The 22,390-nt window shown below is 36.4% G+C and overlaps 1 non-coding gene and 1 pseudogene across 1 annotated transcript; both read right to left on the reverse strand.

The window, feature by feature from the left end:
* Positions 1–3,144: 3,144 nt before the first annotated feature.
* Positions 3,145–3,263, reverse strand: LOC118607455 (annotated as a pseudogene).
* Positions 3,264–20,421: 17,158 nt separating this feature from the next.
* LOC118607168 lies at positions 20,422–20,524 on the reverse strand. The gene has a single exon (XR_004952713.1). It is a non-coding gene; the product is annotated as a U6 spliceosomal RNA (small nuclear RNA).
* Positions 20,525–22,390: the final 1,866 nt, after the last annotated feature.

Here is a 22,390-nt window from a genome sequence, read left to right on the forward strand (position 1 = left end):
GAAAATAATCTAAACCAAAAGAAACCTGAGAGGTATAATATTTCTTGGTATTCTATGAGAATTGCTAGCAATTTGGTATGGTTAAAGCATGGTACAGAGAAAAAGGAATTGAAGGGGGCAAGTCAGGGTATAAAACAGAGAGGGAAAGCTGGAAGAGATGAGATTAGAGAAATAGGCAGGAGTCAGAGCATGAAAGCCTTATATTTTATTCGAAGAGGTTTAGTTTTAGCGGAGATTTTTTTGTAAAGGGTGCTATTGACATTTCGGGCAGGACAAATTTTCTTATTCTGGACTTTCCAAGCATTGCTCAATAGTTAGCCTCTCTTCCCTCCACCCACCAAATGTCAGTAGTGATCCCTAGTCATTGGGACAACCAAAAGAAAAGGCCCTCTTCCCAATATCTCCAAACAGCCCCTAAGAGTGTTGCCATCCCTGCTTGAGAGTCACTAAAGGATGAAGAGCTGATAAAAGGTGTTAAACAGTAATTTTTAAATCAGAACTATGTTAACTTTTTCTTTATTCTCATCATTCTTCTGTTACTTTTGAATACTGACTGCGAAGTTAATATATAGAAGTTTATATAGCATAGTCTATATAACTATGGAAGCCGTTTATTCTGTTTTTTAAAGAATATACAAACATATTTATTTCCAATGTCGAGGTAACATTTATGTATAAAAAGACTCTGTATCATCAGAGTGATTTTTCAAAAGCTTCAAAAAAGTATGTTATTCAGGTGACAAATGATCATTAAGGACATAAATAAACCAATCTGTAGAAAATAGAAATCAACCATATTTGTTCAATCAAGAATGTCCAGTTAAGATTGTGGGGTATAGCCTTTCTGTTTCAAATCTATCATTATATGTAACCATCTTTTCAGGTCAATAAATACCCATACTGTATGTTTATAATTCAACTACTATAACACTTTAATATTATACTAATTTTCTACTATAAACAATTTTATGTGAGAAATCTCTATATACATTTGTCTGATTGTTTTCTTTGATAAATTCCCAGAAATAAGTTGAAAGGTCTTTGCATTTTAAAGCTTTTAAATATGTATTTCCAAATTTTCTTTCAGAAATATTTTTCACTAATCAGCAATATCAAAGGCTGCCAGTTTGTTCATATCTTTAGTAAATATTGCTTTCATTTAAAAATCTCTTAAAACTTCTTAGCAATTGGATAAGAAAAAAAAAAAAGCAAGCAAACAAACAAAAACAAACCAGGCACTCAAATGCCATTATTATGTATGTACATTTATTTGACTATTTGTAGAGGTAAATTTTTTTCCTATTTCATATGTTTATCATTTGTTTCACTTCTCCAAATTGTCCATATTTTTGAGTATTTTTCATCATTTTTCTTTAAAAGGTATAAATAACTACTTAGTCTTCTCTATGTATAAACTTTGTCATTCATCTTTCAATATTGTTTATGGTGATCATTTAGATATTCTAAAGATTTTGATAAATGATGAACACAAACTATCACCTTTTTCTTTCTCCTTTGCTTTTCTTTAGAAAGGACTTATCTACATTAAGTTTATCTAAATATTTATTCACATTCATTTTAGTAATTTTATAATTTCATGTTTTACATTTCAAATTTTAATCCATATGGAATTTATTTTTCTGTAAGTTATGAAGTAGGCCTCTAACTTTGTACTTTCCCAAATGATCAGCTATTTGTCCTATTATCAGTTATTGATATTTTTATCTTTTCTTTTTCATTTCAAATACTATCTGAATTGTAGATTAAATTCTTAAATACTTGAGTCTGTTTTGAGATATTTTAATTTAGTCAATTTCTAAATTTTAATTATTTACACAAAATTGGTATGTAAGGAAGTTTGAGTTGTATGTATTTATTTTATAGCTGGCCATCTTATTAAGCTCTCCTATTAAATTTTGAAGTTTAAAATTGATTTCTTTGGAATTATTAGGTAAAAAAATTACATTATATAGAATTTTGCTACCTTTTTTCTATTTTTGATAATTATTTTTTCCTCTACCTACTGGTATTATCTAGAACATCTTAAAAAAATTAAATAATAATGGTTATATCCTTATCTTATTATGTACTTTAATGGTAAATTCCTGGTATTTTGCAAGTAATAGCAACTGTTTGTTTGAGACCGCTATATATTATGTTAAAAAAATATATTTGTTTTCCCATTTTACCAAAAATTTTGCTTTAATAAGCAATTTCACCAATTATTTTCCAATTTCTATCAAAGTAAGATCTACGTGCTCTATTAATAGATTTGAAAATAATGAACCATCTTTATATCTATAGACATTTTCTTAAACCAATTCTTATTTTAGTCATAGTGTATATATTGGGGCTTCTGATTTACTAATATTTATTTAAGATTTTTCCACCTATAAATAACTGAGCTAAAACTCTAGTTTTCTTTCTGTGTTTTGTTTGTCCATTTTGTATTAGATCTTGCTAGTCTGAAGTTAGAATAGCTTTTAAGTTACCTTAAACAGATAGCTTTTCAACTGCCTAACCCTCTTGCATATTTTAATTAAATTAAGCATATTTATAATCAGACCCTTAAAAAAAGTAGCCAATTTATCTGTTTGTCTTAGACTGAAAGGAAAATGAAGAGTAGAACCAAATTGCTTATTTTCCTACTCTCTCATTTGTGCCCCAGAGATAATTTAACTACAATTTTCTCCAGATTCGATGCTTCTCATAATGGGTATGATATTAATGACTTTTTTTGAACCTTAACTTGAAATGCGTAAAGCCCCTTTGATTCCTGGTAAGTTAAACAAAAGAATACACTCACTGAAACTGGGACTTTGGCTTTTTGTTTTCAAGTGGAAAAAAAAAAAAACAAGAATATTTATTTTAAAATTTTAAATATTTTAAAAATTAAATTTTAAAAATTTTAAAATTTTTAACTTACTTAAAAAAAAAAATCCAAGCCTTAAGTCTAGATAACAATAAGAACTTTAAATATCCTATGTAATTTTATATTCTTGATATAATAGGTTTAGAATTTTTTTTTTAAGTTGTTGAAACAGTAAGTGTCATTGGAATTACCCATTCCAGGAATGGATTGAATAAAAATTGACCTCTTAAGCTATCTGGGCCATAAGATTTTTTTATTTTTTATTTATTTTATGTCTATAGCACCTGGTCTTCCTTGGTGGTCTCCCATCCAAGTACTAACCAAGCCCGACACTGCTTAGCTTCTGAGATCAGACAAGATCAGGCTTGTTCATGGTAGCATGGCCATAGATAGATTTTTATTTTTTGTACTGTTGAATTGCAGGGAGTTTATTATATCTTGCAGTAAGGTACCATGTGCACTTATCTGTTAGAAATTCCTCAAGTGGTTCGCTTGTTGTAGCCCCTTCTTCTCTTTTCTATCATTAAGGCATATGTGCTTTTGTCCTTTTAATTTTTATTTTAAAATATTTTAATAAGACTCCGAGGGAAAGTAAACTCAAATTAACACATAGAACCAGGTGTCTCTGTGAGTTGATCAGAGGGGCAGGAAAACATTCATTGTGGTACTTTCCACTGTCTAACACAAAGCCCAAATTGGATTCCCTTTTAATGCTCTCTCAGAGTCATACACGCAACATTAGTGCACATTCAAATTTTACGCCAGCAGTAACATTAAGTAGCCAACACTTAAGTATTTATAAAATTTTTGAAACTTATTCTGACTTCTCTACCCACCTAGTCTAGAAGGTAGCAAAGCCCAGTGATTCTAAGAAATCCTCCCAGCACCTACCTTAGGAGTCAGGACGCACATGGATAGGTGACTGCCACCCTGCCTTTACCCTACTTCTGCCAAAGCCCTTCAACTTTTGGTCTTCATTAGATTTTATTAAAGCAAAATGTACCCACTGCACACTTTTTAAAAGTTTATTTTTAGAATAGGAAAAAATAAGAGACTTCAGAATCAGACAAATGTGGGCTCAGACATCATTTATGCTCTGATTTTTGTTGTGGAAAGTTGGGCTAGTAAACCTAGCCCGGACTCAGGGATGAGATCTGCATCCTATGGAGGGAGACCTTCTCACCTTTCAGCATGTGTACAGATGGCCCCAGAGCCCAAGGACTGAATGTATTTAGTGACTTTTCAGCATCTTGAGAGTTTGTATCATTGCAATTTGTTGTAACAGCATTGCTACAGGCAGGACAGGGCATGTTGTTTGCCAGAGTGACCTTTAGAAACACGGAAGACATGGTCCCACAAGATAATCAATGTGGAGCAGACTGTCTCCCATGAGCCTGGCAGCTCACTCTGGGGTCATGAAGGAGAACAATCATACCTAACGGGTTATTTCTGAAGCTGTTCTCTGCCGTCAGCATTGGCTCTGATCATCCCCATCTCTGGAAACTACATTCTCTGCCCACCTCTCCACCAGGCCATTCCAGGGCCACATGTCCCTGCCACACTTGCCACAGTGGGCTGTAACAGAGGTGGATATCCTGCTCAAGCTGTGACTATTAGTTCCTGCTCTAGCAATTTAGAATTGGGACCAGGAAATATTTTCAGTCCCTCTCCAGGTAGTTGGACCTCTGTCATGTAAACTTGGGAGTTCTCAGTTGCCCTTATTTTCTGTTACTGAGTTAGATCAGCAGGAGAAGATGAGAGAGAGAGAGAGAGAAGATAGAGCAAGAAGCAACAATGAAAGACAGAGGGAAGTTCCGGATGACTTAGACTTCTGGTTCCAGTCTTTTCTGAGGAAAGGTACATCCCTGCCCTCAGCTTCTACAGGTCATCATCTCTTAATCCTTATAATGCATTTTTTTTTCTTTTTTTAAGCTAACACAATTGGTGTTTTCTACTTAAAATCAACCAATGTAAGCGCTTACTCTACACCCTGAGAGATATGCAGAAACTTTTGGAGCAAGGGGCCTTCTCAATAGGAGGTTGAGGCCCATCAGCCAACAGTATTTGGGAACTAATGTTAAGGTGACTCACTTGTGCTCCTTGGCTGGCAGAATCTAGGGACATCTAGGTTACACATTTCAAATAAAATAAAAACCAAAAACAGGCCCCATTGCAAAAATCCCCATTGTCTATAATGTAAAAATAATTACTCAGTTGCTTTTGACCATTTTTGAGACCAGAGTCATTATGGAGGAGACTCTAGGCAATGTACTGGAAAGAAACGATGCCAAACAATCATGTTTTTTAGTATATTTGTCTTTACATTCAGGTCCCCAACTGAGACCTTTGCTTTAAATGAGAGAGTAAGATCAAAAGAGATAAATAAAGATTTTCCTTCATTTGGTCCAGGCATTACCTCAGAATTAAAAAAAGAAACAAAACACCTCCCCCCTCCCCCACAAACAAAACAAAACAAAACAAAACAAAACAAAACAAAACAAAAGGCTGTAGAAATTTAAATTCTCAGGGAATTTATTGAATTTTCTGCTCATTAGCATCATTAGGCTGGCCACCAAAACAAAAACAAAAACAAAAACAAAAACAAAAACAAAACAGAAAAACCACATGGGTGGAACGACCAGGATCAAGATCCTCAGATGAAAACTGAGGGCTAAAGAAGGGTCTATTCTGTTTGTACATTTGCCTTCGTTGATTAGTTGATTACTCTCCAGATCTCAGGCTGGTTCTCTCCTTAGTACTCTGAATCAGCAAGTTGCCCCACAAGACTTTGAGTGCTAATAAAATCTCATAGACCAATGGACTAAATGTTGATTTGTGTAATTAGCCAGCCCTGAGAGTTCTCAGGAGAAACTGCTTTAATTTTTGACTTTTAGAATGTTGTTCTCCCAGAGGATTATTATGGTCATTGAAATTAGAAATGGAATTGTGGTTGAACCCTAAATAACATGATGTAGATGCTAAAATGGCTATTTAGTTGTTACGCTGAACAATTAGGAACAATGGAAGGGACTGGGTGTCCTTGTGAGAGCTCTAATTTTAATTTTGGGATTGCCAATTTGTTAGCCTTTCACTCTCTCCATAAGGGAAATGCAGGGTCTTAAAAAACTTGCCCAAGGCCTACATTCAAGTAGAAAATTATGAGCTTCACTTTCTAAAGAGATGTTTAATTTCCTCCTTTGAGGGTGGTGCAGGCTTCACATTCATGGGTCTCAAAATCTTACTATAAAATGAGAGATTCTCTGTGATGGATCAGCTCTAAGAGCTAATTACTTTGGGGACACTCCCTTTGCAAGTGTTTGCATAGTTCACTATTTTTCTTCAAACAAACAAACAAACGAACAAAAAATGGGAGTATGTGAGTGGTGCTGCTATGAAGACATGATTTATAGGCATAATGTATAATAGAAGATCAGGGCTGAAGTTTGATTGTCACACAGCATAATTCTGACAGTTAATTTGCTTTTATCCACTGACATTAATAGACATTTCAATGGATGGATATCAATGGCAAAGAGTTGTTACATCTTCATTAGATGATGAATTGTATTATTATGGTAATTAAAATCAGGAGTCACAAAGAATTAAATTAGAAATTAGAGAGTCACAAGAAGCAAATCAGTGAAAAGCAATTAACATTTATGCTTTGAAAAAAGGACTAGGCCTGGCCTGTTTTATGTTATTCTCAAATTGACAACGCATTTCATTTTTAGTACTTAGCTTTTCAAAAACATTTTAAAAATACATACTTATTGTGATATTCATACACAACATAACAAGGTAAGAGTTCTTGGTACCATCAGTCTCAGAGAGGTAAGCATTATTAACAGTGTGGTATATTATTTTTTCAAATTTATTTTATATATATACTATCATGTTACTATTGTTACAAAAATGGGTATATGTAATATATATTGTTCTGCAATATTAAAGATATTGTATGTAACTTTCTATGTCATTTTATGCAGGAGGAATCTTTTAATTACACACATGCTAATACATGCATTGAAATTTTTTTGAACAAACATTTTATTTTAGAAAATTTTACTTTAATGAGGTCTATATTTCCTCATGAGGAAGAGAGAACATATGCTTATAAAAATACTAAGCATACCTAAGGTCTCTATATAATATATAACATAATGAAAATATCCAGAAGGCTTTGAGTATAATGTATATAGCAGACTGTGTTCACTTTGAATAGTAAAACATAGACTACAAGGAACGAAATTTTCCAATGTCTTGACAAAGCCAGTTTTTACTAAGATAGTTCAAAGCTGCAAGATAGAGAGAAACTCCAGAGGGAGAAAACGTATTTCCTCTCTGATTTGAAGGACAAATAAAAAGAATGATTTGAAGAAACACTTTCTCTGGTTTTACGCCATCATGTGAATGTTTGTGTCCGTCCCAAATTCATATGTTGAAATCCTAACCCCTAAAAGTGATATAATGATATCATAGATGAGGCCTTTAGGAGATAATTAGGTCATGAGGGCAGAGCCTTCATGAATGGATTTTTGTCCTTATGAAAGAGACCCCAGGGAGCTCTCTCATCCTCTTCTCACTGCAGGAGAATACAACTGGAAGACGGTTTTCCATGAAACCCAACCATGCTGGCAACCTGAGTTTAGACTTCCAGTTTCCAAAAATATGAGAAATAAATTTCTGTTGTTTTTCAGCTATCCAGATTATGTATTTTTGTTATAGTAGCCTGAAGGACTAAAACATACATGTTATTAATTATATTAAATGATACAGTTCAGAAATCTTTCCATGTCAATGTATTTGAAAAATATTGCATGCATGCGTGGGCACACACACACACACACACACACACACACACACTTAAATTAGTTATTACATAGTATTTTGTTTTATGAATGTATATTAATTTATTAACCAAACCTGAGGAACATTTAAAAGTTTCCAAGTTTTCCCAATTTTGTAATATATGCTTTCTCATTTGTATCAATATTTATGAAAATTAAATTTCTATAAGTGCATTGCTAGCTCGAATGGTGCATATACGTTGAGTTTTAGTAGATTGCAAGCTTGTCTTATTACAATGTGTGAAAAGGCATTTTTTTGGCTGGAGCAAATAAGGGATGTGGAGATAAGGAGATTAGATCAGAGAGGGACAGAGGAGCCAGATCATGCAGGCCTTGTAGGCCATGGTAATGGCTGACTCATTACCAGTCTTTTTAATCTTGCCAACCAGAGAAAAGATTTCTTATTATATATGCATTATCCATTTGTTTTATTTTGTAAATTACCCATTTTTCCATGTTTTCTTTTGAGTTGTTTATCCCATTCTTTTTGAATTGTAGATTTTTTTTTAAATGTTGGGAGTACAAGCTCTTTATTATATGTCAGCACAATCCCATTCATAATTTTTTTTAAAGGATCTTGTAAATTCTTCTTTACTTGTCAATTATATCTTTGCAAATAAAATACATCTTTGCAAATTAGTTAAGGAGTATTTCCAGCCTATTATTTGCTTTGACATGTTTGCCAGTTATAGTATCTGGTACTTAGTAAAAAATTATTAAATATTTCTTGAATAAAATTAACATATGTACTTGCTAGAACCTTATTCACTAATGAGGTTTAGACTTTTTGATTGTTGTTTGTGCTAGGCAGAGTGATAGTCTTGTGTGTGTCCCCACCTCTCTGCAAATACCTAAAATCTGCGGATATATTACCTTTCATGGTAAAAGAAATTTGTGTTCGTGATTAAGATCTTGAATTGGGGAGATTATCTTGGATTATCCAGGTGGACCAAATGTAATCATAAGTGTTATTGTAAGAGGGAGGCAGAGGGTCAGATTCAGAGAAGGATATGTGACAACTGATGCCAGGTCAGAAAGGAAAGATATTTGATAATGTTCTGCTGCTGGCTTTGAAGATAGACTATGAGGCCATGAGCCAAGGAAAGCCAGTGCCTCCAGAAGCAGGAAAAGGCAAGAAAATGTATTCTCCTGTGGAGCTTCCAGAAGGAATGCCATACTACCAGCTCGTTTTAGACTTCTGACCTCCAGAAGTCTAAAATAATAAATTTGTGTTGCTTTAAATTTATGGTAATTTCTTACTTCAGCAGTGGAAAAATAATACATTATTCTACTAAGGACTTGCATTAACTGCTTCATTAATTTATTGATTTACCAGTTTCTTCATTTATAGGGTGGAAGTTCTGTATTTCATTAATCTTTAGATTTCTTTCAGAAACAGCCCTCAGGGATTGTGTAATGAAACAGAACTCAAATGTGTCACTTTTCTACTTTATCTCTGATGAGAAAGGGACAGTATATTCATTTTAATACCCTCAGGGAATTACATTTGGCTCTAATGTATGTTACTTTCTCTGCTCTGGTCAGTAAATAAAAGCAGGGCGGACTCATGATCACAGGTATGAGGAAGTCTGCCTTCCCACATTAGTTCAAAAGAGCTTGCCCAGTACAGGCTAGGGCAGAGAAGAGCTGCAGTCAATGAAGGTGGCTCTTGGTCGAGGCTCTGGGCACGCAGTGATTTCCTAGTGCTCCAAGAGCTTTCACTGCGAATTCACTGGCTGAGTGAAATGGGCTATTATTTCAGAGTTTACACAACCAGGAGGTTGCAGGTAGAGACAGCAAAGGCAGAGTCCACATTCAGAGATCCCAAGAGCTCGTTTTCCATGAGCAGGTAGTAGGTCTGGGATGAACCATCTACAAGTACTCCATTTCCTTTGTGGCCTTTCGAGGATGGCCCAGCAGCAGTTACTGTACAGAGTGAATGACTTTTAAATGACTGAACATGCCACCTTGCCTTGTTTGCACCATGAACTAAGAGAAATAAATGACTAAATATGTTGTGCAGACAGATCATAACTACTGAGGAATTAAATAAATAAGCTTGGATATTCTTCAGTTATATCTGAGATAGAGAATATAAACCTACAAACTACCATAAATATCATAACCCCATGATTGAAGTTTTAGGCTTATGGTAATTGGTACATAAAATTTTTATAGAATGAGGAATATTATTAAGAGAACTTATCTTCCTATGATCAAGAATAACTTTTTGAATATATTGATAGAAAGATGAAGTCAAATGTAAAATACTTTCGCTGTACTTTTTCACTGAAAACCTCTTGGGATTTAGAATGAGGGTTTTTTTTTTTTAACTATTATTATTGCATTGCTTATAGTTATACATCCATGGTTGGATTGGAGATGTATAATTGTTGTTCCTTCTGATTGTCAGGTAGATTTAGCTCTAGCATTCTGTATGATCGCCCCGTGGAGCAGGGCCCAGATGCATCTCTCTGACTCTTTACTAGTGGTTTCATGTGGTCTGACTGAATTGTACAGGCTGAATGTTTCCATGTTCCTACTAGAGTGTTGAATGAATAAACAACTGAACACACTAAACTAACCATTAATTTATATTGGGGACCACAACAAAATATAGTACAATAAAAATCGATATTGAGCTATATGACTTGATGACAGCTGATTCATGAGAAATTTCACACTATAATCGAAATAGTTGAACTTACTAACTAGTTCCGACACGACTATGGTTTTCTACTTCTTCTCATCTGTTGGACATAATATTTCTCGAAGGAAGAGCATTAGTTGCTTTGGTGCCTGGGCTCAGAGGCCACATTTGTGGCTGGTTAACATTTTGCCAAATGCTTGATTAAAATAAAATAGACCATTCTTTAATCTGTGTGGAAACTCTAGAGGTGGGAAGGAGCCCTTTCTTACTGAAGAAAAACCAAATTTTGCTTTGGTTTCAATACAGTATTCATTTCTTATTTGACTCATAACAATTCAATGTACACAGCATACTCAGTTTTGGATAATGCTTGTTTTAGGGTATTGCAAATAAGAAATAACATTAATGATTCTTTGACTATATTTCACATTATTAAAGAACACATCTATTTTAAGAAATTGTCTTCTTTCTATTTATTGATTATTTACCAAAGAGATAACAATAGTTAAAGGGACCCTCATCCAATCCTAAACCAGAGTAAAGATGGTTTTCTGAAGGTAATCAGTTATTTGGCAGAATCAACAGGCTCCCATCCAATGTGCCAATGGAAACAACGTTCTCCTCCTCACCATTTTGTCATATTTATTCTCACTTCCTTTGAATGTTTACAGAGCTTGCTTTGGGCATGGCTTGGGTTCAGATGGTAGAAGCCTTTCACTAAGTCGCTTTCTGTTCCTTATAGACAAATCTCAAACAAGTGCTCGCTGAGCCCTGGCCTGACAGTGGTGTGGAGCAAAGAGCACCAAAGTAGGAGTCAGAAGGATGAAGTGCTTTTCCCAGCTCTTTTCGCGGTCATGTGATCCCCTGTGCATCTCTTTCCTAGTAGAGCAGTGATGATAACACATGCAGCCTGCTACCAGCACAGGGCGATGTGTGACATAAGTTAATTCAAGAATGTGGAAGTTCTCCGTAGGCCATAACGTGCTGGGCTAATATGAGGTGTTCCTGGTATTTTATTCTGCAGAGGCTCTGCCGTGACTGATCCAAGTCTCTCTGCACTGTCGGCACACGCACCTGGTATCTCACCTCAACGGAGCAGCAGCGCCCCTCCTTGGCGGTAGGAAGACAGTGTCGCACTCAGAACTAGTGGTTTCCACTTTGATGGCTCGTTTGCCCCACCTCCTACAATTCCCATTTGCTGTGCGAAAATGCCGCCGCCCTAAGGGTGCGACCCAGTTGCCTCACCACACACAGAGCCTTTCTCCCAGAGCACACTCACCCAGGACTCAGGAAAGTAGCTTTGCCCCTCCTTTCATCCTAGCAGTCCACTATGCCTCATTGTCCTTACGTTACTCCCATGGTTTGTTCTTTCCTGCCGCCCTCTTGTTCTTATTGCCTCTTAATGCTCCCATGTCCTGAAGGCGTAATTTCCCTTTCATTATCAATGCTCTCAGGATGTAATTTACTGCCTATGGCTCAGTATGAATTCAAGTGCTTTTCTTTTCTTTTTTTTTTTCTTAGATGAGGCAACCCTTGGTTGACCTCACAGATTGCAAGGACCTTGTCAGTTTGCAATCCCTTATTTTTTTATTTTGTACGCCTACAGCACCTGGTCTTCCTGGGTGGTCTGCCATCCAAGGACTAACCAGGCCCAACCCTGCTTAGCTTCTGAAATCAGACTAGATGGGGCTAGTTCAGGGTAGCATGGCTGTAGACTCAAGTACTTCTAACAACTTATTTACAAATTAGGAATTGGTATCGATAATGTTGAAAAAGGATTGAGGTTTTTTTCACACTGCTCAGTCCCCAGACCGGCCCTAATGGTGAAAAGGAATTACAGGGAGGATTCAAAGTGATAGAAGAAAACAGAATCACAGGGGAGAGGGCACAGCCTTCCAGGAAGGGTTAAAACAGCTGGGATTATTTTAGCCTGGAGGCAAAGTATGCAAAATGCTGACCAGCTGTTCTCCATCTCCACAAAAGAAGGAAACAAGGAAGTGTTTTAAAATGTAGCAAGAGGGATTTAGGTTAGATATAAAGAAGAATTTCTTAATAATGTGGGTTGTTAAATATTGCAAGGGTTTACAAAGTAATTCTGTGGAATTTCCTTCTGTGGCGATCTTTCCATATTAGGATGAATTCCACTTCTGTAGGATGGTTTAAATAAAGTAGTTCACAATTTTTCTCAAATGTCTACATATTCACTTTGGCAATCAGGCTACTAATGTGAGAAGCAGGCAGGGTGGTGGCATTCGTTTGTTTGGGGCAGGGTGGAAAAAGTCGTGATGATACCAGCAGCCTTCCAATTTGGGTTGAGGTAGGATGGTTCTCTGGTTGGTGGGGTGGGGGCAGCTTCCTCATTATGGCAAAAGAGACTTGTTTACAATATTGAGGTGAAGCATGCCTTTTTCCAGGCTAGTAGTCTGGTGTGACGAGGAGCTGGGAGTAATTCCTGGAAGCTGTTCTCAGACTCTGTGTTCTCTGGTCTTCCTGTAATCTGTTCAGTATTCTGTAATCCATTCGGTATGCTCTAATAAATCTCTTCCTTCTTGTACCACCTAGAATGAATTCTGTTGTCTACTTTTAAGAAACTTTACCATCACAGGGACAATTATCTCCCTATATCGATTCCTTCCATGGGTGATTTTTTTTTCCCCTTTCCATAGATGGAGGAAGTGAGTTGGACTCAGGAATGCTAGGATGACTTTCTCCCGCAGTCTCTTTGTGATGCCTCGATATGGTTGTGTGTGTTTGTGTTAGGAGGTTGGAGCCGGGACTCACAGCATTTTGAAATGGGCGCAAAAGAGGTGGCAAGAGGAAGTCCATCTTTCTCACAGGGACTTTCTGAGTTGCTCTCCCTTACTGAAACTTTCCTGCAGCATGTCTACATGCACAAAGCAGATTCAATTTGAGACCTTAAAAGCTGACCCGCATCTGAGAAGCAATTCCCCTTTCTGCAGAGCCTAACAATGGGAGCCTGTGTTGTGTGGGAAAGAGTGTGGTTGGCGGGGTGGGGAGGAGAAGGTTCTCTTCTCTATGCGTCAGAGGGATCATTATCAACGATAAGGCTGGGGAGTTAGTGTTCACTTATTCCCTCTAACGATTCTGTATCAGGCTGCCAAGCTTCTGATGGATCCCAGAAGCAGTTTGCTTGTTTTTTCCCTTACATAGAACCATGAATGCTTACAAGCTCCTCGAGGGCCAGCTCTTACACATATTTATAGTCCTTACTGTCCCAACATGGGAAGGTGCTTATGAATGTTCCATTTCTGGCTAAACCATGTAACCATGTGCTCTTATGTGTGTCTGGTTATAATCTCTTCTAAATTTCCGTATTTGCTTTTAATTAATTATGCCGTGTGTTTATTCTATTTTGGTAGTATGTTTTTGACCTTTAAAATCTCTTCTTGCAGCCGCATTATTCATTTTTCATTGAATTCTGTTCTTATTACATGAATGTAATGTCTTCTCACTTCACAGCCAGGATATCAGTTAGCACTGGCGAATTCATTAAGAGCTAAAACTCTGAGGGCCAGGGTGCCCCTGTTAGAATCATGGCTCTACCACTTATGGCTGTATGTCCCTGGGTAACTAACTACCCCTCTCTGTCCCTCAGTTTCCTTATCTGCAAAATGAAGACAGTGGTGATACATACTGCGGGAAGGTGGTTGTGAGGGAAACATAAGTTAATATATTTGCAAAGTCCTTAGAACAATGTCTGACACCAAGTATATGCTATATAAATGCTATTACTAAGTTTTCTTCTGTTTTCCGCAGAATTGGTTTTTCTGTTTTGTTAGTCTTTTTCTTTGTGCTTTTAGTTCTCCTATTCTTTTTAAATCTTTTTTTTTTTTTTTTTTTTTTTTGTCATCCAACTACTTTTAGAAATAAAAAATGAGGCTCTGTATTCTAAGCGGTTGGTGTAAGTTCCCTCTGCTGCGGCATAAATAGGGTTTTCACAAAAAAGTACCCACCACTGAATTGAAATATGACTGGCAGTTTTATGTATGTGGGCAAGGTTATGTCAAATAATCTCATTTGTTTCAGGGTGAGTGATACAGACATCAGCTGACAGTTTGCAGTCTCTTTAAATGCTAGAAAGAAAAAAAAAGAGAGAGAGGTTTTAAACTTTAAGCCCCAAGAGAAGCCTTAGTAGTTCCACCAATTATTGAACAAAGAGGCCTCAGACTGCTTGGTGCTTTACTTTATGGTCTGAGGAACAAGGGACGAGAGGTACATTTGGTTCAAGGACCTCTAGATAATCTTTCCGTCTACTCTATTTCTCATTACCACACTCTGCCTTATTTGCCAACTTCAGCCTGGTGCCTCCAACGAAGACTGACTTCCACCTCCATCTCTTTTGCTGTCAGCTATTAGTGGATTTGGATCTGCATTTTGGTCTGCTCTGTTTCATGTACCAATAGCCTTTGATCACTTTTTTGTCTTTCAGAAATTTGTTGGACTCTCTTCTCTGACGTTACCACCTCCAACCCCACATTATCTTCTTTGATAATGAAATTAATTTTTTTGTACTGCTATATGATAGCTTAAAATCTGTGGGGTTTCCATGGTGTCCTGAAATCAATGAGAGTTTGTTGCCCATTCTGCCTTCTTGATTTGGAGCTAACATCACAAGTATTATTGTTGGGATCACTGGAAAATACCAGTTAAATCATCTCCTTTTCTTGATTCTGAGACACCTGAAAACAAAGATAATCATTTTCGACCTCAACAACAACAACAAAAGTCATACCTATACAGGGAAAATTAATGCATTATCTTTTCCAAAAAAGGAAGGAAGACTAAAAAGATGTTAAACTCTCTTTAATTGCGTCAATCCATTAAGTTACTCCTTCTTGGAGGAAAGAGAAGTAAAATGCAGAGAAAATAATTGTACTTGGCTCCAAAAAATTGCCTGCGAATGAGAAGTGTTGGTAGTTTCCATTTTATGAGCTGAAGTAGAAACTTAGGGAGTGGATGGTAGAGATAGACTTTTCTAATTCTTGTATAGATGAAGTACTTAAAATTTTGGGGGGCTAAAAATTTACAAAATTTTTAAATAATAAAACTATATTCTAGCATTTCTAACTTGGGGCCCTAAAATCCTTCTTCTGTGCTACATTACTTCTCTATAATATGCTACTATGACCTCAAATATAAAAATACTAAATCTTCAAAGATATGCTCAATGAAATTAATAATATTTATGTAGAATTATACTCTTTCACACAGTCTCTGTATTGTAATGCCTAAGGAAAAAAGGAGAACTAATAGTTTATAAATTTCAAAAATATACTGGAAACAAAAGTATTGTCAGGCTCTCATTAATCTACATTTTATTAACCAGAGTTACCTTTTTTCCTACTTCTCAAGCTTTTTTGATATATATTTTCCTACCATAGAACACATTTTTCTTTTCTGAAATTCTCATTTTAGTCTTTGGGTTTCTTAGGAAAAAGTTGACTCCATTCCTATAAGTACCCAGTAGTAAATGACAAGTGTTTGTATTTCTTAGCATCAGAAAAACCACAAAACTGAAATGGTTCCTTCAGGAGACATAAGTATTGAGATTCTCTTGACCCTGCAGATGGCTGAGATTTAGCAAAAGTCCATTTTACATGTGGATGGCTCATGACACAGCTCCTCTCACAAAACAGCTGGTGATGACATTTGACCATTTTCATTAAGCATCTAATTTTTTCCTCCGCTCAGCTGGAGATCTGTTTCTGAATTATAATCCCCAGCAGGACAGATGAAACAGGAAAATATTAGGCTGCTGGCACACAGAAATTTTTTTTCCTTCACCCTGAGATTCCATTAAAGCATCTCTGGCTCTTTAATGGTAGTTTTTATAATAGGCATTTTCATATTATTTGAGGAAAAGGGAAAACTAGCTGAAACAAAGCTTTCTTGTGGTCTTTTCCCTTGTAGCATAATAATGATAATGGAAAAGAGAATATATTATTTCACTCAGCCAAAGCATCACCACGTTTGTGACCTGATCAGCTGAATAGCTTAGAGACAGTGTTTTTTCTTCATTCCCATATTTCTAGGGCACCTACAGTGTGTTATTTGGTATAAAAAAGTGGTATGTAAAGGTGACGAGAGCAGGGACCTTACTTTTAATAAATTTATCATCTAGTGTGGGATATGTATATATATATTTGAGATGACAAGTAGCCATTTGGGCACATGTGAGTTTGGTGATCATATGAAAGCCTGGGATGAAAGACTGGGTACCATTAGCCTATAGGTGAAAGTTGGGGCCCTGGGGGTAGAGGAAATTGTAGAAAACAATAAGGAAAAAAAAACAATTTATCTTTAAGACAATTACTTAAAATATTCAGATAATTTTCTCTTTTAAATTAATCTTATTTTATTTTTCTAATAATGCAAGTAATAGGTACATTCTACATAAAATTCTGAACATTTTCTTAATGTTCCTTTAAAAAGAATTTTATGTGATTTTTTATTAACAACCATTGCTCTGAGAAGAAAATGTTCTTGAGTCATCCCGTATTAGGCTTTGAACACAAAACAAATGTAAAACACCTCCTACTCTGTTGTCTTCAGTGAAGGCCAAACAAAAGTAATCAGCTTGAATCCACCACTCATTAAATGAAAGTCCAGCTGTGCTCCTGTCCAGCCAGGGAGCTGGGAGCTAGCGGCGGGATGTGCTGCTTACTCTGTGATGGAGGAATACTGTGGCTCTTTGTGCTGCTGACACCTTGGCAGGGAAGGCTGGTATTAGAGGAGAAAGCCTATGATTACTTTAAGTACAGACATTTTCTCTTCAGTGGCATTACTAAAAAATGAACTGCAAAGTGACCACCATGGCACTGTCAGGATTTCATCTTCACCAACCTCACCTCAGATGCAGCAGCTCACGATAAGGACGAGGACTGCTCAGTACCCTCTTCACTGCACAGGAGTGCTGAGGTCTGTGACAGGTGGTCACTTCAGAGGAATGACGATTCTGAAAGACTTTTCACAGTAACCCAGTGTAAGCTCTATACCTGTGCCCCATCTCTCTCCCTCTGCCTTCCCCAGCTCCTGTTCGGATCTGGAAGGAGTTCAGTAATGGTGGGTAAGCCAACAGGCAGACTCAGTCTGGGAACAAGACACCAGAAAAGCTGAGCATCAACCCCAAGCCAATAGGAGAAGTCAAGCTCCAAGCTAAGAGTCCCTAAAGGTATTAATCTGACCCTGAACAAATCATCAGTGTTGGCACTAGGGGTGGTACATGGTGAGCTGGTATATCTATTCCTCACTTATTTCTAAGACTGTGTTCATTTCCCTTGCATTTCGGGAGGAGGAAAGGACCTAGTAATCTTGTTGACTCTCTCCGCTGAGACAGAGATAGAGGTATATGACTTTCTTTTGATGTTTTATCCCTTGCTGCCTTCCTTATACCTGCCTGACTTTGGGTTTAGCCACTTATCTTCAGTAACTCTGTTTTTCTGCAACTCTATTTTGTCATTCTTCATAGACCTAACATTTCTTGAATTTTAACATTGGTGATTCTTTAGTCCTATATAATGTTATCCTGTATTTTTATGAGCGTGTTTTGTCCAGTTGTCATTAACACTGCAGAGGGTTACTGTTTATCATAAATCATAGCAGGCAAGGCCAACATATTGTAAACTCTCCTCTTTAACTTCCAGAAAATCTGCGTGAGTATGTAAAGTTAAAACATAACAACAAATAAGAAACATGGCCAGTCTGGAAATGACTGCAAAACCCTGAAAGATTCTGGCTCTTGGCCAGAATTTATTGTATGGGAAACCTTGAATTTCCCCACCCCCCGTTTTTTCCTTGCCTTTCCTGGGGTTTCATATTGCAGGCTATTATAATGTCAGTACACAGAGCTCATGATGGTAAGTTAGCTGGAAGCTGCTTAAATCCTGACAATTTCGCCCTACCTTTACCATCCTCAATCTTAGATCTATCTCTCCTCTTCCCACACTTTCCCTTCTTCCTATTTTTCTACATTACCCTCCAACACATTCCTCTTAAAGAGATCAAGAGGGAATAAAACAAAAGAAAACAAATGCTGACTTCTAAAAAGGTCTTAGAGTTTTCTGACTCATTGACATTCAAGGAAAAAAACATCAATAGGACACCTCCTCCATCCTTTTAAATCCTACCCTACTACTGGGATTGTACTGATTTCCAACTCTGAAAAGCCTTCAGAGAATATTCAGAAACTCTGTGAACATGAGTAGGAGAATTTTGATAGATTAAGAACAAATGTTAACAGTCAAGCTGTTCCAAAAATGTTCTGCTTTCTTTCTCTAGGAATTTTTCAGTTGAATTGCCTTTAAAAGACACAATTAAATGTGTAACACTTCTGACCTCTGGAAATTGGGGTCTTTTTTGGAGTCATTTTTCAGAATAAGCCTCTTCTTTAACCAGAAATGGGTGCTTCCAACAGCAAACTGGGAAAACTAATATTTGGAAAGCAAACACCTTGGGAAGCAAAGCTCTAATGCCTGTAATTAATTCATGTTGTTTATTGTAATCTAAGCAGGACCTGACTAAACACTGTGTGTGTGCGTGTGTGTGTGTGTGTGTGAGAGAGAGAGGATTGAGTAGAATGTACCCTCTTTTTTTTTTTTTTTAAGAGGAGTTAAAATAAATTACAGGAAGATTAATTTGGAAAACAATCTTGACACATTGCTCACAATTAAAGTAATTCCTAATATTCTCTGTTTCCTTTAAGTAAAAACTGTGGCTTTATTTAACCTTTCATTAATTAACTCTCTTAAAGCGAAATAACATTCAACTCCATAAACACACTTAACTCAATTGACAGAAAAAAAGCAATGGTTGCCCCTTGACTGCAGGGACTCCAACATTATTGCAGCTCCAGAGTCAGATGCCCTGTGTGCACCCACCTCCAATCTTCTACTTTTATTGACAAGGGCTTTGTCTTTGAAATTCTGCCTTCCACATTTCGCCAATGGACATAACCATACCATTCTATTAAAACTATGTTGTTAGAAATGTTTGCACAGGAACATTCCTCATCCAACAAACATGTTTTAGTTCCCTTTGTGCTAGGCATTGAGCACATGATAATCCAGCCACTCTGCAAGTGCTGCCTCTGCCTTCAAAACTGATTCTGAAGTGAGAGAGTTGTGGGTATATTTTGGCCACAGGCAGGACAGGGGAGAAGAGAAAGACATTCTAATCCCTGAACCGCTTTTTAAGCCTAAACTGGCAACAGAAGTTTTGAGTGTTCCATGCATGTAACTTGTAGGTAGGTACTAGAAGGAGACAGCCAAAACACCCCCATTCTTTGGGCTTTTTAAATTATTAATGAAAGAGGCTAGAATCATATAATTTTTTGACATAACTGGTACACTCTTATAGGTCCAATTACTTCCTCAATTCCTCTCCTCCTCGGCTTTGCTTGCTGTGGTGGTTTCATCTATCTGTGACGAGGCAACTCGTTTCTAATCCTGGGACCAGAGAACTCAACCACAGGCCCAGGGAGAACCACCTGTTTTTTCACTTGATGTATTATAATTGAAAGCATTGGTAAATGACAAAAGCTAAGCTTATATTCTGTTGTAATTAAAAGAAAATAGTGAAACCCAAATGGCACTATTTTATTAGTATTTTGTGTTACTGTTCTAATATTATATCTCTCTAATGTTGGCCATTAGTACCCCTCCCCTGCCAAAATAGAGATAATAGTCATTGTCGTTACTTATTATATTAAAAAAAAAACCCTCAACTTGAGATCACAAACATGATTACAACATTAAATCATCATATTTTGATTAATCTATGTCCCAGACTAGAGTCTAAACTCTTGGAAAGGTATCCCATTCCAGCATGTACCAACCACAGCTGACATAATAAGCCATCACAGAAGACTTAAAAAACATAGGGAATATTCTTTTGCAATAGTAAAGGGCAAGAATACTTTTTTTTGCCACAAAAAAATAAACATAAGTAACAGGGAGAAATTAGGATTACATTTTTTTTCTAAGTTTGAGTGATATGGATATAATTATCAGTGAGGCCTTTATTTCTTTCTCTTTTTAGATACAGAATGCTTCATGAATTTTCATGCCATCCTTGCACAGGGGCCATGCTAATCTTCCTCATATAGTTCCAATTTTAGTGTATGCACTGCCAAAGTGAAGTGAAGAGTGGGATCTTTATTTTCACTAAGTACCTGTGTAGAATAGGCCATCAGTAAGTGCATTTTTAGTGGATAAAAGTGATTCATATACTGATACCCCCTTGATTTAAGGCTTAGTATTTTCTCATTACCCTGTAGTATATAAGTGAATTAGTAAACTTTTCTTCTTTTGCTTTTAGTTTATTTTTGGTCACAATATGTTATAGGTAAACTGACTCTTTAAAAAAACAACAATAAAAAAAAACCCTGAATCACAAGCCGACTAATGGAAAGGAAAGACGTGAGCCCTTTTCCAAATTGTGAATGAAGGAGCTTTTAGATTAGTGAACAGTGAAAGGTTCAAAGGCAAAACCAGTGCTGGCTCATAGCAGATACCTTCCAGGCACCCCTTCTCTTTCCCTTTACCTCCTCTCTTGCTTCCTTTTTCCTGTGTGACTAGCCTAAAAATCAAGGAAATTTCTATGTATAAAAATACGTTAATCATTTTTGGATAAAAATATCTTTAAAACTGCAAGCTGAGCAGACCTAAGTTTTGCTAAATCAATTCATATGTCAGCCATTAAATATTGGCCGCAAACTTATTTTCACCAGGTAAAAAGTACGGGCTAGAAGAGACAATTTAAGGAAAAGAAAGTCAAGGGCTTTTTTTCCAACTAATAGAGGTGGTGAATAGAGTTGAAGCAACCCTTGTCTGGGATTAGGAAAATGGGCAAGACATGCATGTTTAGGGAAAATTTCACTTGGCATCTGGCCATGCTTATTTTGGGCCCGATTATGTTAAACTTCAATCAGAGTGTGTAACGTCCCTGTAGAATTTAAAATCTGTAGTGCAATCATAACTACTTGTCTAGTGGATATACACTAGAGGAAGACAAGACAATCTACTTCAAGTATCTAACAAAAATCCTGTCACCTTTACTTCCCTCATAGTTCGAGTTATGTTTCTACCTATCTGCATTTATAATAACACAGTGAAAAAATAGCTTAAGTTCTTAATAAATGAATGAAATAGGCTGAATCAAATATTGACTTTATTTGAATATTTATTTTCAACTAAATAGATTCTTTGGTGATCTTTTCGCAAACTGACATAGCTGACAGCAAAGATAGTTTCCAGTTTCAACACGTTTACCTGTTAAGTTTTGTCTTCAAGCCTGAGGTTTTCCCTGACACAATGAACAAACACCTAGGGGTTCAGAGAAGAAGAGATATGCTTGGGAAAAGACAAGTCTGAAAATTGTTATTTATTTTAAAAGGGCAAGATGAGGTTATGGATCTGTGTTTGGGAGAAATACATCAATCATGTATGCAGAAAAAACATTATTCTGTATAATTGGTACTTTGCAAAGCAAATGAAAATATTATCATTTCAAAGTTTGGAATTTTGATAATTAAAGATTCTTTATTTAAGTAAATGAGCTTTTTTTAAAAAATAAAAAAAGAATCTGATAATGACATCCATATCCTTTCAGTTCATTTACATGTATGTGAAGAATTACCATCTCTTTAACTCTAGTGGGACTCAGGTACTTTAGAGAACTTGACATACTGATTTTGTCTGCTCTGCTTCCTCTTAAAGTATTTATCAGAAGACACTGACTTGTTAATTAATCTGCCTCTTTCTCTTCTATGCCCTACAGTTAGATTCTCAAATGAAGGTCCAAGTACCATCTGCATTTGAGTAAAATGCGGAATTTACTACAGTGCAAATTCCTGGATTAATTGAAGATCCATTATAGCACAGTGAGAAAGAAAACCAAGGAGGAAAATGAGAGATCTAGCAATCAGATGATCCAGTTCCAGAGAGGATTGTGCAGCGATTCATACTTGGAGCAGGATAATGGGAGGCTTGGGAAAAGGTTTCA

Source organism: Rousettus aegyptiacus, unplaced genomic scaffold, assembly GCF_014176215.1.
Source record: "Rousettus aegyptiacus isolate mRouAeg1 unplaced genomic scaffold, mRouAeg1.p scaffold_m13_p_8, whole genome shotgun sequence".
Taxonomy (NCBI): Eukaryota; Metazoa; Chordata; class Mammalia; order Chiroptera; family Pteropodidae; genus Rousettus; species Rousettus aegyptiacus.